Source organism: Schistocerca piceifrons, chromosome 1, assembly GCF_021461385.2.
Source record: "Schistocerca piceifrons isolate TAMUIC-IGC-003096 chromosome 1, iqSchPice1.1, whole genome shotgun sequence".
NCBI classification, from domain to species: Eukaryota; Metazoa; Arthropoda; class Insecta; order Orthoptera; family Acrididae; genus Schistocerca; species Schistocerca piceifrons.
In genome coordinates this window covers 807,549,523-807,560,428 of record NC_060138.1, presented here as the reverse complement: position 1 = coordinate 807,560,428, position 10,906 = coordinate 807,549,523, and the positions used below count along the sequence as shown (strand labels likewise).

The 10,906-nt window shown below is 44.8% G+C and overlaps 1 pseudogene; it reads left to right on the top strand.

Moving 5' to 3' along the window:
• Positions 1 to 503: 503 nt before the first annotated feature.
• Positions 504 to 621, top strand: LOC124721248 (annotated as a pseudogene).
• Positions 622 to 10,906: the final 10,285 nt, after the last annotated feature.

Genomic DNA, 10,906 nt, shown 5'->3' with positions numbered 1-10,906 from the left:
GAGAATTGTGTGGGTGATATTTTTCCACAAGTCTGATGTTATACCACGAGTCTCATAAGATCTACATACCAACTTCAATAATTGTTTTGTTTCCACTTACCGCCATGGTTTTAGAAACCCCAATGGAATTTTTTCTATCCCTTCTGCCCTATTTGATATTGAGTCGTCTAAAGTTTACTTCATTTCTGAATCTAATACAGCGCCAACCATCTCCTCCCTGTCACGTCATCAGATAAATCCTCCTCCACCTTCTCATGGAGGCCATCAGTATACTCTTTCCACCTATCTTTTCTCTCCTCTGTATTTAACAACTAAGCCCCATTGCACTCTTAATGTTGTCGCTCTTGGTTTTAAGTTCACCGAATATTCTTTTGATGTTTCTTTAATGCTGAGTTAGTCCCCCAAATAACCATTTCTTTTTATATTTCTTCACATTTTTCCCCTCTGCTATTTCGACTAAGCGTCTTGGCATTTCCTATTTATTTGATTCCTAAATGACTTGAGGCAACGGTCTTGCCACTGCGGATACACCGGTTCCCTTGAAATCACCGAAGTTAAGCGCTGTCGGGCATGGCCAGCACTTGGATGGGTGACCATCCGGGCCGCCATGCGCCGTTGCAATTTTTCGGGGTGCACTCAGCCTCGTGAAGCCAATTGAGGAGCTACTCGACCGAATAGTAGCGGCTCCGGTCAAAGAAAACCATCCTAACGACCGGGAGACCACACGCCCCTCCAATACCCATCCTCAACTGAGGATGACACGGCGTTCGGATGGTCCCTATGGGCCACTTGTAGCCTCAAGACGCAGTGCTTTTAATGGACTTGAATGTCTGTATTCCTAACAATACCTGAACACTTTTAAACTTATTAATGTGATGGAATCTCATTTTCCTTGAGACATATGAATCTCAGCTTTATCTTCGATATTGATAGAAGCTAACAAGTGAATTAAAATCTGTACCACGGCTCGGACATGAACCTGTACATTCTATTTACTAAGCAGACGTGCAAATCATTACATCACCGTAGCATTATGGCTGATACGGCTGCACGGACTGCCCTAGTCCAGTGTCCTCCATAGCACACGCTTCACTTCACGCCTTCAACCCATTTTCCATTAAATCTGTATCGTCGAGGCTTTTCGGTATTGGAATACTAGCCCAGGTTTGCACTTGATGTGGAAATCCTTCCTGCACCTCAGGCATAGATGATCATCTGATTGAATTACGTCTTCTTCGAGACATATGAGTCTCAACTTTATCTACGGTAATGATAGAACCAGAACAAATGAATTAAAATTTTTCTGTAGCCAGGACGTGAAACCAGGTCTCCTGCATCCTAGGTAGATGTGATGTGCGGAAGATAGAAACTGATGTTAGTGTTAGGGTGGGTACTGGACAAGGATACTCCATACAGCTGTGTTATCCATACTCTTATTGTCGTGTAATGGTTAGCTTATCAGACTAGTAAGCCGCAGACCTGGGTTTAACTTCCAGCAATCGCATAATTTTTAATGTGTTTCTTCAGTTGCTACGATGTAGATTTTCCCGGTATATGAACAGATCAAAATCTTGTCGGGTCTTCAACTGGATCAAACTGCCATCTCAATACAATATTTGCGCTGTGCATCTAGCCGCTATCATCAGGTGACCAAAGATAAGCCGCTCTCAACTATAACTGATACAAACCGTGAATGACGGAACCGTTATATGCAAGGAGAATACAAAAGCACATGCGCTAAGGTAATGTGCAACAGCTGAACCGTTGTTGTTGCCCCCTGGCGCAAGAAGAGTAGCAGCGCCTCCAGTGATGAGTACTGTCCAAAACGATATATCGTTAAAAGCTGTTATTCGTAGTTAGCCAAATCAGGTGCCACCGTTTCTTCATATCGGATAAAACAGCATTCCCAGTTTTACTTAATGGGTAACAATCATAAGGGTTAATGATATCATCTCTCAGTATGATTGCGATGGATTCTTTTAAAACACAATTTTCGTAAGGCGAGGCGTTTGCAACCTCTTGTTTCTCAGTGTATAGAACCCTACGTCCGTCTGTAACCCAGTGCTCCGCCACGGCAAATTTGTCAGATTGTAATAATCATGTATGGCGATAATGTTCAGCACATCTTTCAAAACACATGGTAAACGCTAGGCTTTCTGAAACCTAAATCGTTCTTGACAGAGCCAGGAAGTGCTCCAATCTTACCTGGAGGACGGGATATAGAATCGATTTCATTTTTCTTCAAGACCCTACCTATCTTAACAGCCACTTTCCCAGCATGTGAAAGGAAAGCCACAGAACTAAAAGCTTGTTCAGCTGGTTTAGGTAGTGGTCTAAACTCAAAAGAACGTTGAATTTGTCTGTCTGTATAGCCGTTATGATTAAGCACGTCCTTAAAATGTTGCAGCTCTTGTGGCAAATCCTCAGCATCAGAGATAGCGTATGATAACCCAACATGAAACGCATCATCGACATATCCCAAAACACAAGTAGGCTTCAAGACAGATGTTCTCAGGGCCATCATCGACAAAGCTCTCTATGAAAAGATTAGCGGCTATGGGGGATAAAGGACTCCCCAGAGTCACATCGTTAGTCTTTTGAAAATACGTGTCATTCAAAGAAAAATTGGTGGACGTCAGTACATGGCGAGAGAACTTAGTCGCTTCCATACCTAATGTATCATTAGTTAAAATCAATGACGCATCAAAAGTTCCCCAAGTACAAAGAGGCACCTCATCAAAACTGACAAGTAAATCAGATGGACCAAGACGAAGCGACTTTAAGCCCTGAATAAAATCCATGAAATTGGAAATATGGAGTTCACATTTACCCACAGAGGGGCTGAGGACCGATGCCAAATATCTGGCCAAGCTGTAGGTCGGTGCACTCAAATTACTAACAATCGCGTATAACGGGACCAGGACGAAGGTTTTTAATAATGTCCGCAGGTAATGAGCTCTTCTTGAGAAGTGAAGTTGTTGTCCGGTTTATGCGATCCGTGGGATCCTTCAGTAATAAATGATACAACGGATCCTTTAGTGGATACATATCTTATTCACATAATCGACCTTGGAGATTAAAGCGGTTGCGTTGCCCTTGTCTGCTAGTAAAATGAATAATGCCGGGTGTTCTCTAATAAACGGAACTGATACCCGCTCAGCCGAGGAAATGATATTCTGTGGAGGCCGAATCCGACGTAAAAAATGAGAAACCTCCTCCCTGATCTCTCTCGCCCGTTCTTCTGGAAGACGTGACACTCCTTGCTCGACAGGAGAAATGAATTCCATGGTTTGAGGGCAAAGTTTAAATCTTTTTCCAAACTGAAACCCTGACATCATCCAGTTGTTTACTTGTAAGATTGATCACAGTCCGTCGACAGGTATCATATCCCGGTGTCAAGGGTTGACGACAAAGATGTTGAAATTTAGAAAACTGCCTACTAGCAACGCTCCCATGCACCCAAGCTGATAAAGCCCACGAAGAAATGTCAACCACTCCCAAGATATTGTAGACAGCAGTGACGAAATTTCTAAGTGAAGATAAAATAAATCTTTAGACGTAATATCCAGTCGTTCACGAGTAAAACGGATGCGTTGTCTAAGGCAAAACTAGCCGGCTTCTTAATACTATTGGCCATTCCTACATTAATGAAATAGACAATTCTGGCAAACTCTGGTATAATAGATTCGTTGGGACACCTCAGGAGAAGGTCGAGAGCACCCTACAGCTTCACTTTCTTCTAACGAAGTTTATCAAATTTACTGACGCGTTGAACGATCTTCTTCCCGTAGAGGCACTTGTAAATATGTAGCATCTCCCGGCGTATTAGCAGATCGAATTCTAGTCACTTGTTGAGGGAGGTCTGCCAAGTGCACACAATATTTGCGCGATCCACCTGTCCCCCATAGTCAGGTGAAAAAGGTAAGCCGCTCTCGCCGATAACTCATTCAAACTGTGAGCGTCGGAACCATTATATGAAGCGAAAATACAAAAGCGCATGCGCTAAGATAATCCGCAAGCGCATAATCGTTGCTGCAGCCCTTTGGCGCAAGAAGAGTTGCAGCGCCTCCAGTGGTGAATACAGTCGAAGGAGTGTGCTGATTTTTATTCCTGAACATTATCGTATTGGGTGCATAGGAGTGCTGCCAGTAGATAGTTTTCTACGTTTCAGCAACTGTGTTGTGAACCCTTGATACCAGGAAATGTTACGGACTCCAGTCAGTCTTACAAGTAAGAAACAGGATGATGTCACAGTTTCAGTTTGGAGAGAGGTTTAAACCTTGCACCCATACCTAGAACTGATACCTCCATGGAATTCATTTCTTCTGTCGAGCAAGCAGTGTCACGTCTCCCGGAAGTACGGGCGGGAGAGGTCAGACAGGTCAGACAGGTTTCTCTCCTTTTGCGTCAGGCACGGCCTCCACAGAGTAACATTTCCTCGGCTGAACGGGAAGCTATTCGGTCTATTAGAGAGGACACACTATTATTAATTTTACCGCAGCCCGGGGTAGCCGCGTGGACTCGGTCCGTGCGGCTCCCCCCGTGCGGCTTCCCCCGTCGGAGGATCGAGTCCTCCCTCGGGCATGGGTGTGTGTGCTGTCCATAGCGTAAGTTAGTTTAAGATTAAGTAGTGTGTAGCCTTAAGGACCGATGACCTCAGCAGTTTGATCCCACAAGACCTTACCACAAATTACCAAATTGTTGTTAATTTTACTAGCAAACAAAGGCAACGCTACCGTTTTAATCTCCAAGGCTGATTATGCCACTAAGATGTATGACATACATACAGATCCGTCGTATCATGTATTGCAGAAGTATGCCACCGATCGCATAGACTGGACGATGACATCACTTCTGAAGAAGAACTCGTTACCTGCGGACAGTATTAAAAAACTTCATCCAGGTGCGGCCGCTCCACCTAGATTATACGGATTGACGAAGGCCCATAAGGATGGGGTCCCGTTCCGCGTGATTGTTAGTAATTTGGCTGCACCACCTTACAACTTGGCAAAACATTTAGCATCGGCCCTCAGCCCTCCTGTGGATCAATATGGTTCAAATGCCTCTGAGCACTATGGGACTCAACATCTGAGGTCATCAGTCCCCTAGAACTTAGAATTACTTAAACCTAACTAACCTAAGGACATCACACACATCCATGCCCGAAGCAGGATTCGAACCCGCGACCGTAGCAGTCACGCGGTTCCGGACTGAAGTGCCTAGAACCGCACGGCCGGATCAACATGAACACCATATTTCCAATTTCATGGATTTTATTCAGCGTTTAAAGTTGCCTCGTCTTAGTCACACTTATTTACATGTCACTTTCGATGTGGTGTCTCGTTCTAGTTTCCGAACTTACGAAGAGTTATTGGTTTTAACTAATTAAAAATTAGATACGGAAGCTACTAAGGTCTGTCGTCATGTACTGACGTCCACCTATTTTTCATTGACTGACAAATATTTTGAACAGACAGTGTGACTGTGGAGAGCCGTTTATCCCCCATAGCCATTAATCTTTTCATAGAGAACTTTCACGGTATGGCCCTGAAAACATCTGCCTTGTAGCCTACTTGTGTTATGGGGTATATGGATGATATGTTTCATGTTGGGCTAGACATGGAATAGATTCTTTGCACCGGTTATCGGACCATTTTAATTGTCTTCATCCTAAAACCAGACTCACGATGGAAATTGGAAAGTAGGATAAATTAACCTTTGTGGATGTACTGATATTTAAGAAAGATGGAGGAACTCTAGGACACAAAGTTTACAGGAAACCGACACATAGTAAGAGCTATTTCCACGCTACCAGCTTTCATCCACCGTTTCCTCGTACAGGAGACCTACAGACCTTGGTCAGGAGAGCATATGCTATCTCGTATGCTGAGAATTTACCACAAGAGCTGCAAAATCTTAAGGACGTGTTTAATCGTAACGACTATACGAAAAGAAAAATTCTACGTCCTTTTGAGGTTGGACCACTACGTAAACCAACTGAGGATAATTATAGTTCTGCGGCTTTCCTTCCATATGCTGGGATAGTGTTTGCCAAGATAGGTAGGGTACTGAATAAACACGAAATCAATTGTGTACACCGTCTGCCTCTACATCTACATCTACATCCATACTCCGCAAGCCACCTGACGATGTGTGGCGGAGGGTACCTTGAGTACCTCTATCGGTTCTCCCTTCTATTCCAGTCTCGTATTGTTCGTGGGAAGAAGGATTGTCGGTATGCCTCTGTGTGGGCTCTAATCTCTCTGATTTTATCCTCATGGTCTCTTCGCGAGATATACGTCGGAGGGAGCAATATACTGCTTGACTCCTCGACGAAGGTATGTTCTCGAAACTTCAACAAAAGCCCGTACCGAATTACTGAGCGTCTCTCCTGCAGAGTCTTCCACTGGAGTTTATCTATCATCTCCGTAACGCTTTCGCGATTACTAAATGATCCTCTAACGAAGCGCTGCTCTCCGTTGGATCTTCTCTATCTCTTCTATCAACCCTGTCTGGTACGGATCCCACACTGCTGAGCAGTATTCAAGCAGTGGGCGAACAAGCGTACTGTAAGCTACTTTCCTTGTTTTCGGATTGCATTTCCTTAGGATTCTTCCAATGAATCTCAGTCTGGCATCTGCTTTACCGACGACCAACTTTATATGATCATTCCATTTTAAATCACTCTTAATGCGTACTCACAGATAATTTATGGAATTAACTGCTTCCAGTTGCTGACCTGCTATATTGCAGCTAAATGATAATGGATCATTCTTTCTGTGTACTCACAGCACATAACACTTGTCTACATTGAGATTCAATTGCCATTCCCCGCACCATACGTCAATTCGTTGCAGATCCTCCTGCAGTTCAGTACAATTTTACATTGTTATAAACTCTCGATATACCACAGCATCATCCGCAAAAAGGCTCAGTGAACTTCGGATGTCATCCACAAGGTCATTTATGTATATTGTGAATAGCAACGGTCCTACGACACTCCCCTGCGGCACACTTTGTTCATTAAACGACTGTGGGAAACTGTATCGAAAGCCTTGCGGAAGTCTAGAAACGCGGCATCTACCTGGGAACCCGTGTCTATGGCCCTCTGAGTCTCGTGAACGAATAGCGCGAGCTGGGTTTCAAACGATCGTCTTTTTCGAAACCCCTGCTGAATCCTACAGAGTAGATTTTTAGTCTCCAGAAAAGTCATTATACTCGAACATAATACGTGTTCCAAAATTCTACAACTGATAGGCGTTAGAGATATAGTTCTATAGTTCTGCGCATCTGTTCGACGTCCCTTCTTGAAAACGGAAATGACCTGTGCCGTTTTCCAATCCTTTGTAACGCTACGCTCTTCTAGAGACCTGCGGTACACCGCTGCAAGAAGGGGGCTAGTTCCTTCGCGTACTCTGTGTAAAATCGAACTGGTATCCCATCAGGTCCACCGGGCTTTCCTCTTTTGAGAGATTTTAATTGTTTCTCTATCTCTCTGTCGTATTTCGATATCTACCATTTTGTCATCCGTGCGACAATCTAGAGAAGGAACTACAGTGCAGTCTTCCTCTGTGAAACAGCTTTGGAAAAAGATATTCAGTATTTCGGCCTTTAGTCTGTCATCCTCTGTTTCAATACCATTTTGGTCACAGAGTGTCTGGACATTTTGTTTTGATCCACCTACCGCTTTGACATAAGATCAAAATTTCTTACGATTTTTGGCCAAGTTAGTACATATAACTTTACTTTCGAATTCATTGAACGCCTCTCGCATGGCCCTCCTCACACTACATTTCGCTTCGCGTAATTTTTGTTTGTCTGCAAGGCTTTGGCTATGTTTATGTTTGCTGTGAGTTCCCTTTGCTTCCGTAGCAGTTTTCTAACTCGGTTGTACCACGGTGGCTCGTTTCCATCTCTTACGATCTTGCTTGGCACATACTCATCTAACGCATATTGTACGATGGTTTTCAACTTTGTCCACTGATCCCCAACACTATCTGTACTTCAGACAAAACTTTTGTGTTGAGCCGTCAGGTACTCTGAAATCTTCTTTTTGTCACTTTTGCTAAACTGAAAAATCTTCCTACCTTTTTTAATATTTCTATTTACGGCTGAAATCATCGATGCAGTAACCGCTTTATGATCGCTGATTCCCTGTTTTGCGTTAACTGTTTGAAATAGTTCGGGTCTGTTTGTCACCAGAAGGTCTAATATGTTATTGCCACTAGTCGGTTCTCTGTTTAACGTTATGAACGTTTGAGTCTCCCAGTCGATAACCGGCAAATTAAAATCTCCTCCCAGAACAACGAGGGCTGTCCAGAAAGTAAGTTACAATCGGTCGCGAAATGGAAACGACTATGAAAATCCGATAAAGCTTTGCAAAGATGTGTTGGGCAGTGTCTCTAGTATGACTCTAGGTAGAATTATGTCGCTCTTTTCATTCCTGAGCTCTTAGTGAGCGCGTAAAGATGTTATGGAAAATAATGTCTCCCGCCAAGTACGAGAGCCTGGTGAGAATTTTCCCCTGAAGCTATGCAACCAACATTACATAATTGTCGTGCGGTTTCTTCTTCAAGACAATTCTCAGCCTCATTCTGCAGGGGCAATGAAGATGTTCCTGGATCGTTTCAATTGGAAATGTTTGGTTACCCACAATACAGCCCATAATTGTCTCCCACTGAGTTTCATCTCTGTTCAAACGAACCGCTGGCTATGAAGACAACATTTTGGCACAGACAACAAGCTTTAGGCCAGCGTAGAGAATTGGCGGAAAGCACTGGTGGCTGCCTTCTATGATGAGGGTATTGGAAAGTTGGTACAACGCTACAACGAATGTCTGAGTCAGAACGGCGACTACGTAGAGAAGTAGCTGAAAGGTGTAGCTAACTGTTACAAATGAAACATTTCTGATTTTCACTGTGGTTTTCATTTCGCGATCAATCGTAACTTACTTTCTGGACAGCCCTCGTATAACATGGTGGGGAAATCTACTCGAAATATTTTCCAAATTATCCTTCAGGTGCTCAGCCACAACAGCTGCTGAGCCAGGGAGCCTATAGAGACATCCAATTACCATGTCTGAGCCTGCTTTAACCGTGACCTTCACCCAAATTATTTCACATTTCGGATATCCGTCAATTCCCTTCGATACTATTGCACTTCTTATCGCTATAAACACGTCTCCCCCTTCTCTGTCCAGCCTGTCTATGTGGTATACGTTCCAATCTGAGTTCAGAATTTCGTTACTGTTTACATCTGGTTTCAGCCAACTTTCTGTCCCTATTACTACGTGGGCATTGTGACCGTTTATTATTGAGAGCAGTTCTGGGACCTTTCTATAGGCGCTCCTATTAGCACATTAATATGGTTATTCCTTATTGCATTTTGCCTACTCCTACGTTGTCGGGTCTCCGGAGGCGTCTTGTCGGGCCTAGGGAGGGAATTCTCTAACCTAAAAAACCCACATGTGCACTCCGCTACCCTTGTAGCCGCTTCTTGCGTGTAGTGCACGCCTGACCTATTCAGAGGGACCCTACATTTCTCCACCCGATAGCAGAGGTCGAGAAATTTGCTTCCCAGATCTCCGCAGAATCGTTTGAGCCTCTGGTTTAAGCCTTCCACCAGAGGACCGCGATCGGTTCTGGGAACGATACTACAAATAGTTAGCTCAGATTCCACCCCGCGAGCGAGGCTTTCGGCCTTCACCAATTCCGCCAACCACCTATATGAACTGAGGATGACCTCTGAACCCAGACGGCAGAAGTCATTGGTGCCAACATGAGCAACAATTTGCAGTCGGGTGCACCCAGTGCTCTCTATCGCCGCCGGCAGGGCCTCCTCCACATCTCGGATGAGACCCCGCGGCAAGCAGCAGAGTCAACACTGGCCTTCTTCCCCGACCTTTCCGCTATTTCTCTAGGGGGCTCCATCACCCGCCTAACGTTGGAGCTCCCAGTCACTAAGAAACCCCTCCCCCCGTGTGCCTGCCCGGACCTTGCTGAAGGAGCGGCCACATGTCCCCTCACAGGCGATGCCACACGGCCAGCCTCCACAGTGACCCTCCGCCTCGTGCGCCGCGAACGCCGCTGAACCCGCCACTCCCCTTGGGGAGAGGGTGGTCCAACCGCGCCCGGTACTCGCGAAGATGTCTCGACAGCAGGGACTGTGGGTGAAGCATGTAACACCTGGGGTGTACTTTGGGACGCGCCAGACTCCCCACTGCTGCTACACTCGGAGGCAGCAGCCTGAAGACGGCTGACCGGGGCCATCAACACGTTCAGCTGTTCGCGAACAGTGGCCAGCTCCTCCTGCGTCCGTACACAGCTGTCACACATTCTATCCATCCTAAGAAATCAATTTACTGTAGAGAATTAATTAACTGCCAGCAAAGATTAGAACACCTCTTAGCTCCGTTAGGAACGATTTAGGTTTGAGGAAGCCTGGCGTTTACAAAGTACCACGTGAGTACGGTAAAATAAACATTGGCCAAAATATTCGCACAATGAATGAAAGAAATGTTGAACATCATTGCCATACGCGATTATTACAACCTCACAAATCTGCTGTGACTGACTTCTGTCTTACAAAGGAACATAGGATGACGTACAATGAAACACAAGTGGTTGCAAACGTCTCGTGTTATTGGGATGTAAGAATCTATCGAAATCATACTAACAGATAATATCATTAACGCTGCTGGTGGATACACATTATGTAAAACTGGGTATCCTATTTTATCAGATACGAAGAAACGATGCCACCTGTTTCGCCGGCCGGAGTGGCTGAGCGGTTCTAGGCGCTTCAACCTGGAACCGCGCGACCGCCACGGTCGCAGGTTCGAATCCTGTCTCGGGCATGGATGTGTGTGATGTCCTTAGATTAGTTAGGTTTAAGTAGTTCTAATTTC